General features: G+C 40.7%; 1 protein-coding gene across 14 annotated transcripts in view; it reads right to left on the bottom strand.

Moving 5' to 3' along the window:
* The window catches only part of LOC149127601 (uncharacterized), a 390111-nt gene that overhangs the window by 165248 nt on the left and 203337 nt on the right, over window positions 1-21526 (bottom strand). The window contains exon 6 of one of the 14 annotated variants that reach the window (XR_016231097.1): window positions 17841-18310. The exons of the other annotated variants lie outside the window; for them this stretch is intronic. The gene's annotated coding sequence lies outside the window, so the exon portion shown is untranslated. Of the gene's footprint in view, window positions 1-17840; window positions 18311-21526 lie in introns of those variants that run through there. 14 annotated transcript variants of the gene reach the window in all.

Here is a 21526-nt window from a genome sequence, read left to right as displayed (position 1 = left end):
GAAGAATTGGAGTTAGTTCTTCTTTAAATGTCTGGTAGAATTCAGCAGTGAATCCATCTGGTCCCGGGATTTTCTTTGTTGGGAAACAGTTTATTACTGTTTCAATTTCTGTCTCAGTTATGGGAGTGTTTAGGTTTTCTATGTCTTCATGTTTCAATTTTGGTAGATTGCATGTATCCAGGAATCTATCCATTTCTGATAGGTTTCCCTGCTTGCTGGCATACAACTCCTTGTAGTAATTTCTGATGATTCTTTTTATTTCTGTGTTTCTGTTGTTACATTTCCTTTATCATCTCTGATTTTATTGATTTGGGTCTTTTCTCTTCTTTTTTTAGTTAGTTGGGCCAATGGAGTGTCAATTTTGTTTATTTTTTCAAAAAACCAGCTCCTCGTTTGGCTGATTTTTTGCAATGTTTTTTTGGATTCAATCCTGTTGATTTCTTCTCTGATTTTAATTATTTCTCTTTTCCTACTAGATTTGGGTCTGGTTTGCTGTAGGTTTTCTAAATCCTTGAGGTAAATTGAAAGCTCATCTATTTGGTGCCTTTCCAATTTCTTGATGTAGGCACCTATTGATATAAACTTTCCTCTTAACACTGCTTTTGCTGCATCCCATAAGTTTTGGTATGTTGTGCTGTTATCCTCATTTACTTCCAGAAAATTTTTGATTTCTCGTTTAATTTCTTCTATGACCCATTGTTCATTCAGGAGCATGTTGTTCAATCTCCATGTATTTGCGTATGTTCTAGGGATTCCTGAGTTGCTAATTTCCAACTTCATTCCTTCATGGTCTGAGAAGCTACATGGTATGATTTTATCAAGATGGTGGAATAGGAAAGGAGCACACTGATAGCCAGGGGAGAGACAGTTTAATAAAAGTGGAGATACTGCAGGTTCAAGGAAGAGTAGGGGAGGAAACAGCAGAAGAAACTCTTCCGGAACGAGTGATTCACAGTGGACCTGCATGGAGAGCATGGGAGCCCACAGTTTGGGACACCAGCGGCAGACTCAACACACGTCAGCGCTGGAACGCGAGGTGAGCCGAACCTCAATAGCCCGAGACACCAGCAGGCAAGCAGAAAGAGGAGACTAGAGGGAATGACCCCGGGGGGAAAAGTTTACCAGGCTAACTAGAAGAGAGAGAGAAAGAAAAAAAAAAGTGACTGATACGGACACGGGTTTCTCTCTCTCCGCTCACCTCTCAAGGGCGAGCAAGACAAAGAGCAGGCGCCATCTTGGACATACGTCATAAGCAGAGCGACCTCAGGTCTGCACCGGCCCTGAGCCTAGCAGAAAAACCTGACTCTGGGTGGGGCGAATTAACAGGAGATTAGGACCTAGTAAATTTGTGGCACTACTGAACTGAGACTGTGAAAAAAGAGACGGTGGGGGAGAGAACCCACGGAATTCATGTGAGTACTCTCCAGAGATGCTACAATTCCGTAACTTTGGCAACCCAGTGGGAGACTGAAGGAGAATTTGAGCCCACTCTGAGGGCAGAACAGATTCCCTGTGTGGTCCTTGGAAAAGAGCTTCCAATCTCTGGCTCCTGTGGGTATATCATTTGCCTGCTAACTACCTCCAACTTCGTTCAGCTGTGTGGAATTACCTCCCTTTTGCATCAAAAAAAAAAAGAAAAGAAAGAGAGAGAGAGAGATCTACCACGCCTAACCTGGGAGTGTCACCTTTGGCACACCAAACAGAGCTCTCAGGCCACACCCATCTCAAGCCTCTAAGGCTGCATCAAAAACAGACAGTCCACTTAATCTAGAGTCATAGTATAACAAGAAAAAGAACCACAGTGGAGAAACCAAATATCTCCAATATGCCAAATAACAAACGCAAAAACCGAGGTAATAAAAATAAGGAAGTCACTATGACGCCCCCAAATGAAAAAGACACCCCAATTCAAGATTATGAAGATGATGACAAAGAAGAAATGCAAGAAGCAGATCTCAAAAAATTGATAAGAACATTAAGAAGTTCTCAAAAACTAATTCTTGAACTACAGAAATCCTTAATGGACAAGGTAGAACATCTCTTTCGTGAAAATGAAATATTAAGGAGGAATCAAAATGAAATGAAACAACTAGTAGAACAGGAAACTGTGATAGTGACGAGAAATCATAATGAAGTGAAGAATTCAATAGATCAAATGAAAAACACATTAGAGAGCCTTACAAACAGAATGGGTGAAGCAGAAGAGAGAATATCAGACTTAGAAGACAGAGAACAGGAAAGGATACAGTCAGACCAAAGAAAAGAAGAGGAAATTAGAAATCTAAAACATATTGTCGGGAATCTTCAAGATACTATTAAAAAACCCAACATTCGGGTTCTAGGAGTTCCTGTAGGCATGGAGAGGGAGAAAGGATTAGAAGGCCTTTTTAGTGAGATATTAGCAGAAAATTTCCCAGGTTTGGAGGACAGAGACATCCTAGTATAGGAAGCTCACAGAACCCCTAATAAACACGACCAAAAGAGATCCTCACCACGACACATTGTAATTAAACTCTCCACAGTGAAACATAAGGAAAAGATTCTAAAATGTGCAAGAGAGAAACGTCAGATTACTCTCAGAGGATCTCCAATCAGACTCACAGCTGACTTCTCATCAGAAACCCTACAAGCTAGGAGGGAATGGTGAGATATAGCCCAGGTACTAAGAGAGAACAACTGCCAGCCCAGAATATTATATCCTGCAAAGCTATCATTTGTGAATGAAGGTGAAATAAAGACTTTCCATAGCAAACAGAAATTGAAAGAATTTGTTGCCACTCGTCCAGCCCTGCAACAGATGCTTAAAGATGTGTTGCACACAGAAACACAGAAACACGGTCATCAATATGAAAGAAGGTAAAGGAAGGAAACCTCACAGCAAAAGATCACAGGGAATTCAAAGCATATATTAGAACTTATCTTTGGCAAATGGCAGGGCAAAGTTACCACTTATCATTAGTCACATGGAACGTTAATGGCCTGAACTGTCCAGTTAAAAGACAACGATTGGCTGATTGGGTTAAGGAACAAAACCCATCTATTTGCTGCTTACAAGAAACACATCTTTCCAACAAAGATCCATACAGACTGAAAGTGAAAGGCTGGAAAAAGATATACCATGCCAACAGAAATGAAAAAAGAGTGGGCGTAGCCATCTTAATATCGGACAACATAAACTTTACCACAAAAACTGTTGAGAGACAAAGAAGGACACTATATAATGATTAAGGGATCAATTCAACAGGAAGATATAACAATTATCAATGTATATGCACCTAACTACAGGGCACCGGTTTATCTAAAAGATTTGTTAAGGGACTTAAATGGAGACTTAGACCCCAATACAATAGTACTGGGGGACTTCAATACTCCACTCTCAGAAATAGACAGATCAACAGGACAGAAGATCAACAAGGATACAGTAGATTTAAATGACACTATAGCCCAATTGGATCTAACAGATATATACAGAACTTTCAATCCTACAGCTAAAGATTTTACATTCTTCTCAGCAGTACATGGAACCTTCTCTAGGATTGACCACATACTAGGCCATAAAGCAAGTCTCAGCAAATTCAAAAGAATGAGAATCATACCATGCAGCTAGGTTATTTTATATTATACAAATATTTTGAATGTGATCAATTTTAAGAGATTTTTAGTCTGAAATAAGTATGCATTCACAAGCAACTCCAAAGAAACACAGTGCTAATCCTGTACACCCTTTACACAATCTTCTCCAACACAGGTAACATCTTACATAACTAAGTACATTATCCAAACCAGGAAACTGACATCGATGCAAAGAACAGAACGAACCCAGATTTCACAATTAGACCTGTACATGTATTGTATGATAGTACCCTATGAATGGAGTGTGTGAACATCTCCATAAGCAGGAAACTGAAGTATTCCATCACCTCAGGCTCACTTCTAAAGCCATATATACATCCTTCCTCTATTCTTAAGCCCTGGTGCCCACCAATCTGTTCTCCATATATGCAGTTATAGTAATTCATGAATATTTTATAAATGGACCAATGCACTGACTCGAGATGGCACTTTTGCATTTGATAATCATCCAAGTATGTATGTATGTGTGTGTGTGTGTGTGTGTATATATATATATATATATATATATATATATCACATGTATCAATAGTTCTTTTTTATTGTTGCTAGTATCCCAAGGTATGGATGCAAAGTTTGTTGAACCATTAACTCTTAAAATAAGACACTTATCTAGCTTCCAGTTATTAAAGGTTCTATGAATATTCACATTCAAACTTCTGAATGAAAATGCATGATAGTTTTTATTTCCGAGACAAATTTCTAAGAGTTTCATTGGTGAATCACATGATAGTTGTATATTTAGTTTTTTAAGAAACTGATAAACTTTTTCAGAACAGCTTTAATGTTTTATATTTCCACCAACAACGCATTAGTAATCCAGTTTCCCTGTATCTTCACCAGGATTTGGCATTGTGACTACTTTTTTGCTGCAGCCATCTGACAAGTGTGTGGCAATAGCTCACTGTGGTTTTAATTTGCATTTCCCTGGTCTTTTCATGTGCTTATTTGCCATCTGTATTTCTTCTTTGTGGATATGTCTATCTAGGTCTTTTGTCTATTTTCTGATTGGATTGTTTGGTATTTTTTAGTCTTGAGGTATCTTTAATTATTTTTATGTATTCTACATACTAACACTTTGTTAGATATGTGGTTACCACTTTCTCCCATTCTGTTAGCCAGTATTTTCATGTTCTTCAAAGAGACAATTTTTAAAATTTTGAGATGATCCAATGTATCAGGTTTTCCTTTTATGCACTGTACTTTTGGTGTCAAGTCTAAGAACTTGGCACGGCTCTAGTCCACAGAGATTTTCTCTGCTTCTCTCCATGTAAGCAGTTGGTTTTCTCTCCACTGTCAGTTGGTTTTGGTATAACACATAAGATTTAACTGTCTTCTGGAAGGGAAGGGGAAAATGATCCAATTTACCCAACATTTGTTGAAAATAATCTCCTCTCTCCCATTGAAGAGTTTGGCTTCCTTATCCAGAATTAATTAGGCATATTCCTGTGGGTTTATTTTGGATCACTCTGTTGGTTTCCCTGTTCTATGTTCCAGCCTTCCACCAACACCATACTGTCTTGCTAATTATAGTTTTACAGTAAGCCTCAACATTAGCTGCAACAACTGCTCTTACATTTTTCCATCTCCTTCAAAATATTTTTGGCTATGCCAAAGATATTTTCTATGCAATATGTATTTCAGAATGATCTTGTCTATCTCAATGAGAAAACTGGCTAAAACTTTGGTAAGAATAATTTTAAATCTGTGGATCAATTTAGGGAGAAACAATATCTTTGCTCCATTCCATCTAAAGTTGTTAAAACATCATTTTTAAAACATCAGCTCAGGGCTGGCACTGTGGCGCAGCAGGTTAAAGCCCTGGCCTGAAGCACCAGCATCCCATATGGGCGCCAGTTCTAGTCCCAGCTACTCCTCTTCCAATCCAGCTCTCTGCTATGGCCTGGGGAAGCAGTAGAAGATGGCCCAAGTCCGTGGGCCCTGCACCCACATGGGTGACCTAGAAGGAGCTTTGGATCGGCACAGCTCCAGCCATTGTGGCCAATTGGGGAGTGAACCAGCGGATGGAAGACTTCTCTCTCTCTCTCCCTCCCTCCCTCCCTCCCTCCCTCTCTCTCTCTCTCTCTCTGCCTCTCCTTCTCTCTGTGTGTAACTCTGACTTTCAAATGAATAAATATTTTTAAAAAAATGTAAACTGGAACTGTTTGGGAAAACTGAAATGAATGATGATGAAATTTGCATTCAACCACATTCCACCAATGAACCAACATCGTATAGTAGTTGAGCTTGCATCAAATTAACAATTGATTGCCCATCACTTCAATCTATAGATTTGGAAGTTGTAATACAACTTTTAGTTGCTACAGAAATCACTAACAACAGCAGAATAGTCTATTACCATATAAACATTACTATTTAAATATTTTGCAGAGGGGAAGGCATTTGCTTTAGCAGTTAAGATGTCATTTGGGATGCCCAGATCAGAGTTCCTTCCTGGGTTTAAGTCCTGGCTCTGCTCCAGATTCCAGCTTCCTGCTCATGTGCACCCTGGGAGGCAGAAAGTAACGGCTTAAATAACTGGGTCCTTGGCACCCACGTGAGGGAGACACTTGCACTGGATTCCAAGATCCTGGCTTCTCCCTGGCCCAGCCCAGGATGTTGCAAGCATTTGGGGAGTGCACCAGCAGAGGTAAGATCTATCTCTGTCTCTGTTTCTTTCTCTCTCTCTCTCTCTCTCTGCTTTTCAAATACATAAAAATTAATGAATAAAAATTAAATGTTTAGTTGTTCTCAAGATATTTTCAGAAGGAAATAATATTTGAACTGACATTTTGGGGTCTAGGACACACACACACACACACACTCACAAATATAGAAAAACAAACATCTCCATATTAAGCATAAGGCACTATGAAAAGATCTACTTAGGAGCAGGCATTTGGCCTAACAGTTAACAAACCCACATCCCAAATCAAAGTACTTGGTTCAATTTCCAGCTCCAGCTCCTGACTCTATCTTACTGCTAATAGACCCAAAAAAACAACTGTAACAGTTAAGTAATTGGACTCCCTGTTACCCACTCTGGAAACCTGATTAGGTTTTCAGCTCCTAGCTTCAGCCTTTCCACCCTTAGCCAGCAAATTGGGTATAGAAGGAACGTTCCTCAACACAGTCGGGCAATGTACAACAAACCCTTGACCAACATCTATCTTATTGAATGGGGAAAAACTGGAAGCATTCCCGCTAAGATCAGGAACCAGAAAAGAAAGTCCACTCTATTACTATTCAACGTAGTCCTGGAAGTTTTAGCTGGAGACATTAGGAAAGAAAAAGTAATTAAAGGGATACGAATTGGGAAAGAGAAAGTCAAATTATCCCTACTTGCAGGTGACATGATTCTATACATAGGGGATCCAAAAGATTCCACCAAGAGACTACTGGAACTCATAAAAATTTGGAAAAGTGACAGCATATAAAATTAACACACAAAAATCAATAGCCTTTGTATACACAGACAATGGCATGGATGAGAATTTCTAACATCAATTTCATTCACAATAACTACCAAAAAAATTAAATATCTTAAAATAAATTTAACCAAGGACAAAGATCCCTATGATGAAAATTACAAAACACAAAGAAAGGAACAGAAGACAAAAAAAACATCTGTCATACAAAATCAACTCAGAATTCGATAATCCTGCAAAAATGATAACACAGACTGACTCAGAGAAAAATTATCAGAGAACTATCTCCTGTTGATGCCAAATGGTTTTACTGGAATATTCTTGAAAAATTTTAAAACACAGATAATCTCCATATCATAAGGATGGTTCCAAGACAAAAATGTTGAAGGCAGCCTAATAATTTTATGATACACATCAGAATCGGAGTAAGATATATATATAAAAGAATATACTTTTCTTATAATGCATAAATCCTAATATTAACTCATGAGTCCTAAGTCATTCTAAACTAAAAATAATTCAGCAATATTAAGAGGATTATATCTCATAATTAAAACGGATTTTACCCATATGTCTGAAGATTATTAAACAATAGAAAATTTGCTGTTTATGCATCACAAGATTCAACAAAAACACAATGTCAGAGATAACATCAATTCCTAATTTTAAAAGCTTTTAGAAAATAACATTTTTCTAACTCTACCGTTTGGGGCAAGTCCAATTGAGCAAGTGCCAAACTGTACATCTCCTCCCTCTCTTATACCCACTCTTATATTTATTTAACAGGGATCACTTTTCAGTTAAATTTAAACACTTAAGAATAAATGTGTGTTAATTAAAGAGTTCAACCAATAGTATTGAATAGAACAAAAAAAAATTACTAGAAGGGATAAAGTATTAAGTTCCTCGACAGTCAGGACAAGGGCTGATCAAGTCATTGTTTCTCATAGTGTTAGAAATGGGCCAGGGGCCGGCACCTCGGCTCAATAAGCTAATCCTCAACTGCAGCGCCGGCACACCGGGTTCTAGTCCCGGTCGGGGTGCCGGATTCTGTCCCAGTTGCCCCTCTTCCAGGCCAGCTCTCTGCTGTGGCCCAGGAGTGCAGTGGAGGATGGCCCAAGTGCTTGGGCCCTGCACCCACATGGGAGACCAGGAGAAGCACCTGGCTCCTGGCACTGTGTGCCGGCCACGGCGGCCATTAGAGGGTGAACCAATGGCAAAGGAAGACCTTTCTCTCTGTCTGTCTCACTGTCCACTCTGCCTGTCAAAAGAAAAAAAGAAAAAGAAAAGAAACGAAACAAAACGATACGTGCCAGGGGATTCCAATTCAATCTCATTAAGGTGGCATGTAATAATGCTATCTCACTAGTCAAAGTGATCAGTTTCAGTTCATAATTGATCATAATAATAGGATTAAGAGTCAAAGGGATCACATAAACAAGACTAGTTTCTGCTAACACTGATAGAATTAAAAAGGAGAGAACATCCAACATGGGAAGCAGGATACACAGCAGACTCATAGAATGGCAAATGCCCTAAACAGAATTCTGGCCTCAGAATCAGCCCTTAAGGCATTCGGATATGGCTGAAGAGCCCATGAGAGTATTTCAGGCATGGAAAGCCAAGACACTGTGGAAAAAAAAAAAAAAGGACCTAAATAAAAGATCTCCGCGAGTGAGATCCCAGTGGAAAGAACAGGCCATCAAAGAAGGAGGAACCTTTCTCTGAAGGGAGGAGAAAACTTCCACTTTGACCATGACCTTGTCTAAATAAGATTGGAGTTGGCAAACTCAAAAGGCTTCCATAGCCTTGGCAGCTCATGACAAGAGCCTATGGTGATTACTGATGCCATAAACAAGAGTGTCAATTGTTAAGAAAACAACAGGAGTCACTGTGCACCTGCTCCCCATGTAGGATCTCTGTCCTTAATGTGTTATACTATGTGAATTAACGGTATAACTAGTACTCAAACAGTACTTCACACTTTGTGTTTCTGTGTGGGTGCAAACTGTTGAAATCTTTTCTTAGTATATGCTAAATTGATCTTCTGTATATAAAGATAATTAAAAATGAATATTGATGTGAATGGGATGGGAGAGGGAGTGAGAGATGGGATGGCTGCAGGTGGGAGGGAGGTTATGGCGGGAAAAAGCCACTGTAATCCAAAAGTTGTACTTTGGAAATTTATATTTATTAAATAGAAGTTAAAAAATAACATTTTAAGTTGTGGAATATTGTAATAAACAAAAATTACAAAACTAAGGGATATTAAAGATATGAAACACTGCAGTCATATAGCCTTTTCGTGAAAAGACTGAATACTGAAACATGATAGTTTTTCAAATTGATAATCTTTATCACCCACTTAAAATGCAAGCTAGTTTCTTGGAACATCATGAAATAATTCTAAAGTTCATTAGAAGATTTGTTATTACTAAACTACTTTTTAAAAAATGAATAAGATATAATAAAGCAAATGAAACATATTACTAAAGAAAATGTATATAAGTGGTATTTGTCCCTTTGGGATTGGCTTATTTCACTCAGCATAATGTTTTCCAAATTCCTAAAAGGGATCACTTTTCAGTTAAAATTTAAACACCTAAGAATAATTGTGTGTTAATTACAGAGTTCAACCAATGGTACTATAACAAAAAAAAATACTAAAATGATTAAGTATTACATTGTACATCACCCGTCAAGACAAGAGCTGATCAAGTCACTGTTTCTCATAGTGTCCATTTCATTTCAACAAGTTTCCCCTTTGGTGCTCAGTTAGTTGTCGCTGATCAGGGAGAACATATGATATTTGTCCCTTTGGGACTGGCTTAATTCACTCAGCATGATGTTTTCCAAATTCCTCCATTTTGTTGCAAATGACCGGGTTTCGTTGTTTTTGACTGCTGTATAGTACTCTATAGAGTACATGTCCCATAATTTCTGAAGGGAGGAGAGAACTTCCACTTTGACCATGACCTTGTCTAAATATGATCAGAGTCAGTGAACTCAGGGGGCTTCCATAGCCTTGGCAGCTCATGACAAGAGCCTAAGGTGATTACTGATGCCATAAACAAGAGTGTCAATTTGTTAAATCAACAACAAGAGTCACTGTGCACTTACTCCTCAAGTAGGATCTTTGTCCTTAGTGTGCTGTACATTGAGATTTAATGCTATAACTAGTACTCAAACAGTATTTTTCACTTTATGTTTCTGTGTGGGAGCAAACTGTTGAAATCTTTACTTAATGTATGCTAAACTGATCTTCTGTATATAAAGAGAAATGAAAATGAATCTTGATGTGAATGGAAGGGGAGAGGGAGTGGGAAAGGGGAGGGTTGTGGGTGGGAGGGATGTTATGCGGGGGAAGCCATTGTAATCCATAAGCTGTACTTTGGAAATTTATATTCATTAAATAAAAGTTTAAAAAGAAAAGAAAATGTATATAAATTAAAGGAAAAGGATTATTTAATAAAATGTTATAGATCAATGGGAAAGAATTATTCACTAAAATGGATTGGAATTTTAAGGGATGATAATATTACCCCTATTTTCCCCATTTGGAGTACCAAGCCAGATGAGAATACATAAGAGGCTAGAGATAGAAGTATCTACTGAATAATTGTTACTCAGTTAACAAAAGCTGGATTAGAGAATATGGCTTTGATATATCGTCTTAATGAGTTTTCAACAACTTCTCTCTAGAATTAAACTTCTTCACCCAGTCACGCATGAACATGGAAAACTACAGGGGACTCCTGCGGGACCAGCTTCCTTGTGGCAGAGAACAGAGCAGAATGCAGATCTGCAGTCAGGTGCAGAGATCCACAGGGAGGTGAAGGGAGAGGAGAAACCCACAGGCTGAGTTCATGTCCGATACACTGCTCCTGCGCTGAAAGAATGTATGTGGAGGCTGAGAGATGCAGCACATCGGTGGAATGCAAGCCCTCCATACGGACACAGGAGGTATCCGATAAAGGAGGTAGAGAGGGCTCCCACCCATACTGAATCGGAACACTTGAATACTCGTGAAGTGAAATATCAAAGTAAGCCCTTATTTCACATCGTGTATTTTTATCTGTAGGTGATTTATTGGACTAAAGCCATCATTTTCTATATTAAAGCAATGGTTTCATAAGATGCTATTGAGTTCTATTTACTTCATAATACTGCATTGAAGCCACTGAAAGGGAAGACAGGGTCCAGCTGATGGTGCCCTGGGCTTCTCGCCTTGCTTCTGTCTGTTTACATACTCAGTTTTCCAAGAAAGTTCTGTTTGAGGAAGGGTTCAGCTAAAAGCAGTTTAAAACACGAGTAGACATCTCATATAAAATAAAAATTCCTTAAGCATGTTTTAAACTGTAAGAAAATATACATGGACATTTTCTCTAAGCACTGGAGAGACTTTCTTGGCATAAATCAATTGAAATTTGTAGGATGTATAGGTAACAGACAAGATAAATATAGACAGACAGACAGACATCAAAAGACTTTGTACCTCCTAAAATGTCACAAACAAAATGAAAAGGGAAAAAGTAAAATCATAAAAATATTTGTAACAATGAATATCAATGAAAAGTTTGATTTCCTTAATCTGTAAAGAAGCATTGAAAATCAATAAGAAAAATAAAAGAACTCTGTGTAAAAAACATAGGCCAAGGGCACAACAGAGAGGCAGGCTCTCTAGAGGGTTGGAGAGGTGGACGAAGAGCTATTTTCAGGACACCTGGGCAAGGACTGCTTCCCCGCCCATGCAGTGCCTGGATGAGGACTCAGGTTCTCACATATCACCAGAGTCTCACGTACCAGAGAGTGATGTGCCCCTTAGAGAGTAAGTGCCAGAGGAAGCCATGCAAGCCTAGGCTGAATGGACCTCTTCTCCCTACTGCCCACTAGGGACGTAAGGCTGTCAAGTCTTAGCCCATGTCTATCAGTTTCCCAGGTGTTCTGCTGTACAGAATACCACAGACGGGATGGATTACAACAGAAATGCGCTGCCTTACAGGACTGGAGGCCGAACGTCCAAACAGCCAAGGTCTGGGCAGGGTTGGTTCTTTCCATGCCCTCCCCTGGCTGCTGGAGGCTGCTGTTGACGCTTGGCACTCCTTGTTTGCAGACACATCCCTTCCCTCCATGCGTCAGTGCTTCTCCTGTCCACATTACCCTCTTCTTCAAAGGACGCTCATCATATTGGACTTCGGGCCAATTCTAATCCCGTATGACCTCATCTTAATTTATAACATCCGGGGCCCACATTGTGGGTTAACAGGTAAAGCCGCCAACTGCGACACCAGCATCCCATTCAGGAGCCGGTTCATGTCCTGCCTGCTCCACTTCCGATCCAGCTTCCTGCTAACAACTTGCAAACAGCAGCAGAAGATGGCCCAAGTGTTTAGGCCCCTGTCATTCGTGAGGGATACTTGGATGAAGCTCCTGGCTCCTGACTCTAGCATGGCTCAGCCCTGGCAATTGCGACCATTTGAAGAATGAACCAGTGGATGGAAGATCTTTCCCTCCCTCTCTCTCCCTTTCTCTCACTCTCTGTCTCTGTCTGTCTGTGTGTGTGTATATGTCTGTCTCTCCCTCTCTCTAACTCTTTCAAATAAATAAACAAACATTTTTAAAAAAAATTTATGACATAGGGGCCGGCACTGTGGCACAGCAGATTAACGCCCTGGCCTGTAGTGCCAGATCAAGATTCAACTGCTCCACTTGCGATCCAGCTTTCTGCTATGGCCTGGGAAAGCAGTAGAAGATGGCCCAAGTCCTTGGGCCCCTGCACCAGCGTGGGAGACCAGGAAGAACCTCCCGGCTCCTGACATCGGATTGGCGCAGCTCCGGCTGTTGCACCCAATTGGAGAGTGAACTAGTGGATGGAAGACCTCTCTCTCTCTCTCTCTCTTTCTGTGCCTCACCTCTCTCTGTGTAACTCTTTCAAATGAATAAATAAATCTTAAAAAAATTATGACATCTACAAAGACCCTATTTCTTAAAAAACAGGTATTCACAGGTATCTGGAATCAGGATGTGGACCTACCTTTGTGATGGAGTAGAGCCAACAACATCAACACACTAGGAACTCAAGATAACAGCATATTGTGGTCCCTTCTCACCAACCTTTAAAGAGACTTTCACATCTCTCTACACAGAAGTAGACAATTCACAAGGGAATTGGGTAAGCAGAGGCATGCTCACTGCATAATCATAAATTAAAATTTACTGTTATGGAACGCATAAATTCCGACTACAATTTGATCACTTTGGAACACTTCCCAAGATTCATTAAAAGCCACTGAGTTTGTGTCTTCTGGGCCTCGTTCACTTATATTCTGCCATAAATAAATCTTATTTTAATTCTTTTTACAAATTCTGTTTATTTCCATTGACAGAATCAAAACTTATTTAAGTCATTCAATAAATATTTATTGAATATTTAACAGACTGAGCACTGTTCTGAGACATATACTCCAAGAACTGCACTTTTGGAAATGTATCCAAAGAAAAATTAGTAGAAATTTAGACTTATGTACAGTAATCTATAGCAGTTTCTTTAAAAAGCCCAAATGGTCAATGAGTAGGCAGTGATTAAATAATTTATGCTACATATATACTTAGTCTACAATTTTTTACACATTTATTTTTATTTGAAAGTAAGACAGAGATCTTCTGTCTACTGCTTCATTCTTTAAACAACACAATAGCCAGAGCTGGGCCAAGCCAAAGCCTAGAGCCAATATGGATCCCCCGTATGGGTGGCAGGGAGCCAAGTACTTGAGCCATCACTCAAGACAGGAGCCTGGAATAGGAAGAAGAGTCAGAACTTGAACCCAGTCAATTTGATACGGAACGCAGGTGTCCTGAGTACGATTTTAAATACTATACAAAATGTCCACCCCTACATAATGGTTAAAAAAAAAAAACTGAAAGAATATATAAGATCCAGAAAAATTCTAACTTTATGGAGAAAATGAGATAATAAAAATGTATATTATAGAATGATCCCAGTTTCTGGGTATATTTGTATATTCGGCCAACCTGTATTTATCACCAAATATGTGCTATGATGTTTACAGAGAAAATCTGTAAGATCTCTGGGTAAGTAAGATTAAAGATCAACTTTTTATTATTATTATTATTCTTTTTCTCCATTTTACAGAAATTGCCGTAGAGCAGGCCAGCACACGGTAGAGTACTTTGGTGTTTTAGTCATGAATAAAAATTTGTCCTAATATAAAATGGAAGAATAGAAGTCAGGGGAAAAAATGTAATTTCAGTTTCAAGTGCTTTCTGTTTAACAGGGAATGGAAATTTGAATTTGAATTCACCTTTGAGGGCAGACAGGTTCTTTGGAGAAAAAGAAAGGCTATAGTGAGTCTTTTAAATTATGCATAGGTAAAAAAGAGGACTGCTCAGGTGGAGAAGTTTCAAGACTCTGAGGCTGAAAATCTTCAAGAGATGAAATGGAAAGGGAGGAGAGGGCAGCATTTCGGGGGAGGAGATTGCTTTTGAGCACAAAGGGCTGAAACTCAGGGGAAAGGAGAATAATGAAGAGGATATTTATCAGGTCCCTGTGCTGTGCTGCACCCTTGGTTAAGGGGACAAGGGGTGGAGAGGAGGCCAGAACGTGACAGGGTTCTTCAACTAGATCAGAGCAACTGGGAGCTAGGCTGAGCTCCCTGGAAGCCCAGCTGGCTATAAATATATGCGGGTACTTCAAAAAATTGGTGGAAAATGGAAGTGAAAATAAACGTATTTTGTTGCAAAAAAAAAAATGTGAAGTCTCAGCATAGTTTTTCGTAACAGGCATGTTCCTGAACCTTTTGAAGACTGCTTGTTTGGCTCGGAGTCGGTGCAGGGCCTGCGTTTGTGAAATTTCTGGACAGTGACCTCAAAGTTTTCACACATGGAGACAGTGACATTCCAAGGAGCCTTCTGGCCAACAGGCATGGACACTTGGGAGCAAAAGCAAGAGAATGAAACAAAGCTAAGATGGTACCTGGAGTCTGCATCGAAATAACAGATGAGGGCACCTGGAGGTGTGCAGGCATCTTAGTTGGCTTGGGCATCAGTGATTAAGAAATAAACAATTCACAGTCAAGGCTGAGACCATCGTTGCTTTCGCGTTTACAGTTCCTTCAGTTTATGTTGTTATCCACATTCTCAACAAAGAACATGCGTTTCTTCAGAAGCAAGAAAAGCCACTTAAAGCCCCTCTATTCTACAGCACTTTCGTCCCTTGAACTTCCCTCCCTTCTCTCACAGGGCACTTCCCCAGCCTCTTTCTTGTCCATCTTTTCCATCAACCCCACCCTTCCAGAAGCTGCTCCTCCTCCTCCCCTCACCCTGAAAGTCCCTGACTCTACTCTTTTCTACTCTTTGTTACTTTTCCTCCTGTTGCTCCACCTTCTCCTTGACCTCTTAGGAGGGGTATTGTGCAGAGTTCTGGATGAGGTCATTGTCACATTCTTTTTTTTTTTTTTTTTTTTTTTGACAGGCAAAGTGGACAGTGAGAGAGAGAGACAGAGAGAAAGGTCTTCCTTTGCCGTTGGTTCACCCTCCAATGGCCGCCACGGCCGGCGCACTGCACTGATCCGATGGCAGGAGCCAGGTGCTTCTCCTGGTCTCTCATGGGGTACAGGGCCCAAGCACTTGGGCCATCCTCCACTGCACTCCCTGGCCACAGCAGAGAGCTGGCCTGGAAGAGGGGCAACCGGGACAGAATCCAGCTCCCCAACCGGGACTAGAACCCGGTGTGCCGGCACCGCTAGGCGGAGGATTAGCCTAGTGAGCCGCGGCGCCGGCCCATTGTCACATTCTTACACATTCTCTCCAGGCCCTCTAATCTTCACCAAGCTAACCTCACGGCTTTCTTTACTGACCAGTCCACCCGGCCTAGAGCAGTGTCTCAGGGGACTCTGGGAGTGTGTGATAAGGAGCTGTCCACTCAACATTGCACATTCAACACGGATCACTTTAAATACCACCTTCCTCCATACAACAGTAGTCAGCACAGGATAACCAGTGGCCATCACTATTTTCTTGGTTTACTTCTGAATTTTAATGCAATGCACAACAAAGAATAAATTTCAATCTTAAAACATTATTAAATCGGGGCCAGCACTGTGGTGCAGCGGGTAACGCCCTGGCCTGAAGCGCAAGCATCCTATTCGGGTGCTGGTTTGAGACTCGGCTCCTCCTCTTCCGATCCAGCTCTCTGCTATGGCCTGGAAAAGCAGTAGAAGATGGCCCAAGTCCTTGGGCCCCTGCACCGGTGTGGGAGACCCGGAAGAAGCTCCTGGCTCCTGGTTCCTGGCTTTGGATCAGCACAGTTCTGGCCGTTGCAGCCAACTGGGGAGTGAACCATCGGATGGAAGACCTCTCTCTCTCTCTCTCTCTCTCTGTCTTTGCCTCTCCTCTCTCTCTGTGTAACTCTGACTTTCAAATAAATAAATAAATCTTTTAAAATATTATTAAATCTAGTAAAACACTTCAGATATAAAATTTCACTTTTACCAATTTCACACTCCATTTTTGTGTTTAAATTGAAACACAACCTAGTTACGTCAAATGGTCAAGTGGCATGACAGAACTAGTGCAACCCAAGTTCTATTTCTTCATCTTCACAAGTCACTGAACTAACATTGTCTATTTCTAATCTGTTGTTTAAATGATAAATATGTAGAATCAGGGACTGTTCTCAAAGTGAGCCCAAATTCCAAACCATTCTAAACTCCCTCTTGAAATAAAAGCATGTAGATGAGTTCATGCATATCAGAGGTCAAATATATAATGGGAGTTCTCTGAATTGACATAGAAGTCAGTTTTGTGAATTGACAAAAATGTGCTTAAAGTGTGCAAAGATATTGTTAAATCTCAATAGCAATGAGGCAGTAGATTAGAATTTAGATGAAAAATATTTTTCAAGAAATATTTTATCACTAGCATTGTGCAGCATTAGTATACAGGAAAAACTCTCCGCTTTATTCTGTGCAGACACTACATCATCCTATTGCTAGCTAGCTGCTCCACACCTTGCTGATGGCACACCACTGACAATAGGTATTTGATGGGAGGGTGGGTAAACACATTTGCTGAATGGCTCTAAATCCACCTCTTCAATCACACTTCTTTCCTAAATTCTATACTTCTCTGTATTTCATTTGTATCTTCACTCAGCTGTCACATAGGATCTTTTTGTATCCCTAAAATTCCACTCCTTTTTTTTTTGCCCCATACTAATAAATGATACAAAATTCCACTGCATAGCTCAAGACAAAAACTAGAGACTCCTTCCTGTCTCTCCTATCCTCCAAATAGATATGTAATCTGTTCAACTCCTCCCCACAACATTTCCAGAATCCATTCTCCATTTCTCTTTCCTCAATAAACTGGGCCAGCTCAGCACTTGATCTTCCTGTCCTGGACCACCGACAAGAGATGCTGCACTCTGTCTCTCGGACGTGAGTCTTTCTTAACTTCATCTTCAGAAAAGGATATTAATCTCTACAGCAAAGACGGCTGTGAGAATTAAATAACATGTGTGGAATGCCTGGTATAGTGGCTACCCATAAAGTATGCCCAAAAGAAATGTATTTTCATTCCTAAAACTTTGACCCTCTACTGCCTCCCAAATCTGAGTATCTGAGAGAAAGCAATTGTGTTTTGAGACTGAATTAATGAACCATAATTTTATATGCACAAAAAGCCCTATTGTGCAGCTAATTTCAGTTGTATAATTGAGACCTAATTTGGAGTATTCCCAAATTCATTTTTATTAGCAGTAACAAATACTTACCGATCATCACTTTGTACAAATAACAAGTTCTGGGTGTATTAACATAGATGTACAGAGATAGAGAAAGCATCACTGTGCTCAAAGAGATTATAGTTCCATACACATGCGTAAATCTTAGTGACATAGACTAATACATGCTAAGTGCTCATGAAATGCCACAACCACCAGAGAGAGAAAATGGGAGAAACAGAAACCCACCAAGCTGGAGTCGTCTGAATAATACTGAGGGAGAAACCTGGATAATAATACTGGATGTGTCTTAAAGGATATCGGGGCCAACATTAGAGCTCTTCTCTGAACGTAATGAAACATCCACACAGAAGCTATGAATTCAGCTGTCTCCTGGCCCTGCATCTGGCCACTCCCATCTCCAATCCACTTTCTGCTGAGCTGTCACTGTGTCCTTTCCAAAATCCAAAATTGATGTCACGTCCTTGTTTGAATTCTTATTCATGGTTCTCTGAAGAAGACAAATATCCAGTAGCACATGAAAGATGTTCAACATCACTAATTAGAGAAATGCAAATCAGAACTAAACACCCATTAGAGCAACTACTACCAAAAAACAAAAGCAGGGGCCAGCTCTGTGGTGCAGCAGGTTGGGTGGTTCAAATATCCCATACTGGGGCTCCAGCTCCAATCTCAGCACCTCCATTCCCAATCCAGCTCCCCGCGAATGCACCTGAGAAGGCAGCAGAAGATCGTTCAAGTGCTTGGGCCCCTGCACCCACGTGGGAGACCCAGATGGAGCTCCGAGTTCCTGGCTTCAGCTTGCCCAGCCTCAGCCCCTGTGGCCATTTGGGGTGGGAATGAGCTGAAGGAGGAGCTCGCTCTCTCGTTCTCACTCGCTCTCTGTCTCTCTTTTTCCTACTCAAAACCCCTGCCCCATCCCTCTCCTTCTCCCCATGACTGCCTTTCAAATAAAAAAATCTTCATTTTAAAGAAGCAAGAAGTATAGAGAAACAAGTGGAGAAATGGAACCTCTGGCATGGCTGCTGGTAATGCAAAATAATGCAACCACTACAGAAAACATTAGGGCAATTCTTCAAAAAATTAAAAATAGAAATGCCACAGGATCCAGTGACTCTACCTCTGAGGATAGAACAAAAAGCAAAATTTTGAAGAGGCAGTGGAAATCCATGTTCACTGTAGCCGAAGGTTGCTAGAAATGCAGCTGTCATAATGAGTGAACGGATAAACAAAATGTGGTATATACACACAGTGAAATATTATACAGCCCTAAGATGAGGGAGATTCTGACGCATGTCACAACACAAATGCACGCTGATGACATCATGCTAAGTAAAACAGTAAAATAAGCCAGTCACAGAAAAGGCAAATATTGCACGATGCCATTCGCTTAATGTGGGGAGCAACCCGGACTAGACTAAGTTACTGGAATTAAGACTTATTCTATGCATCTGCTCTCCCACAATATGGCACTGGGAGAGAAGAAAACAGCTTCTACCCAGCTGCCTCTCACCAACTTGACAAGCTGCAAGAGCCGCTCCTGATTGGAGGAGAGCAGCGTACTCGGCGTGTGGGCAGCCGAGTTAGGATTGGTGCAGGAGGACTATAAAGGAGGAGAGAGACGGCATGCACCAGGAACATCTAAGGGGAACATCTAAGGGAACACCTGTGCAGCCCCCAGAGAGCCGGCCGGCGGTGTGCCGCTCCCCTGCGGAAGTGGGGAATGTGGCCAGGGGGAACTGCCCTTCCACGGAGGTGGAAGGGATAATAGCCAACCCGGGAAGAACCAGCAGCAAACCCGGGGAGGGCCGAGCAGACGAAAGAACAGCGCAGGGTCCTGTGTCGTTCCTCCACGAAGAGGGGGAGCGACAGCTTAAGGCACCTGGAGCAGTCAATTCCTGGACAGAAAGTAGAACAGCAGTATCTGGGGGCTGAAGGGAATGGGGAATAGGAAGTTACCTAACGGGTTCACAGTTTCAGTTGTGCAAGATGGAAACAGTTCTGCAGATTGGCTGCACCTCAGTGTAAATGTCGTGAACACTACTGAATTGTACACTTAAAAACTGGCTACTCTGGTGAGTTTACATGCTGTGTACTTTACTACAACTGAAATGAAGCTTCAACAAAATGTTCTTCCATGAGCTTCCACCAAAAGGACAAATTGTAATAGCGTTAGCGTGACATTCAAGGCTCTCCACCACCTGACTCCTTCCCTCTTGAAGTAGCAGCAAGTCTAATGAGAAACACTGGGTTTGCCTGGTTTCTAGCAAAAAATAAATAAATAAATAAAAATTTAAAAAAAGTCATGAACCATTTCATTTACAAATACATTCTGCACTTATTTCTGGAGAAATAAAGATCAGAATGACTCTTATAATGAGAAAATCATAAACTGAGATTTTTATACTCATTAAATACAATGCTCCTTTAAGAAACATTTAGTAAAATTACTGTTTACATCAACTGATACGGTTTTGAACCATCTTTAATTCTCACAATAACCATTGTTTCATGACTTATGTAATTTATTCAAATAATGTGTCACAAGCATTTGGAACCAGGCAATCTTACAAAGCATCTTAATGTGTGTAACCAGAAAGTAAATTAAAAAGTTTATTAGCACCAGAAGGATTCTTATCTTCTCCCTCCATATCAAAGGCTTGACAGAAGGTCTCAATCTAGCTAGCAAGCACTTTACTGATTCAAAGCTAATTACCATTTTTAAAGGGCAAAGTCATTTTTCTGATCTATGCTTCCTTCTCAGGAGGAGCATGGGTGTGTGTCTGTGGTTTTCTCTCCTGCACAATCTTCCACTGCCAACCCCACAGTCCAACGCTTGGGCCCTGCACTACACAGAAGCAGAACAGTTGCTCCAAGGGGTCTGGTACAGACTTGTGCAATTTTGATTGATCTTTATTTGGTTTATGAATCTTCTCCAAAAGAACCCAATTTTGGAGAGAAACTGACTCCTTTGTGTCTTTACCTACAGAACTGACACAGAACGTGCCATTTTGTGGGCACTCAATAATGTTAAGTTAGCATAATGGAACAGTTAGGCTTAGTGATAAATGGGGTGTCAAAAAAGCTGTGCTTGGGGCCAGCATTGGGGCATAGTGGATTAACCCACTGCCTGTAATGCCAGCATTCCATATCAGAGGTCTGGTTACAGTCCTGGCTGCTCTGCTTCTTATTCAGCTCCCCATTAATGGACTGAGAAAGCAGCAGAAGATGGCCCAAGTGCTTGGGCCTCTGCCATGCTTGTGGGAGGCCCAGATGGAGTTTCTGGCTCCTGGCTTTGGCCTGGCCCAGCCCTAGACAGTGCAGCCATTTGGAGAATGAACTAGTGGTTGGAAGATCTCTTTCTGTTTCTGTTTCCCCCTCTTTCTCTGTCACTATGCCTTTCAAAAAAAGAATAAATCTTTTATTTAAAAAAAATAAAGAAAATTCCACAACAACAAAACAAACAACCCACTTAAGAGATGGGCCAAGGACCTCAATAGACATTTTTCAAAAGAGGAAATCCAAATGGCCAACAGACACATGGAAAAATGTTCAGGATCACTAGCCTTCAGGGAAATGCAAATCAAAACCACAAGGAGGTTTCACCTCACCCCAGTTAGAATGACTCACATTCAGATATCTACCAATAACAGATGCTGGCAAGGATGTGGGGAAAAAGGGAAAAGGGACACTAACCCACTGTTGG

The sequence above is a fragment of the Oryctolagus cuniculus genome, chromosome 3 (assembly GCF_051225735.1).
Source record: "Oryctolagus cuniculus isolate XC-2025 breed Fujian yellow rabbit chromosome 3, ASM5122573v1, whole genome shotgun sequence".
Classification (NCBI taxonomy): Eukaryota; Metazoa; Chordata; class Mammalia; order Lagomorpha; family Leporidae; genus Oryctolagus; species Oryctolagus cuniculus.
The sequence above is the reverse complement of the archived record's forward strand: the minus strand, read 5'-3'. Positions and strand labels throughout refer to the sequence as shown.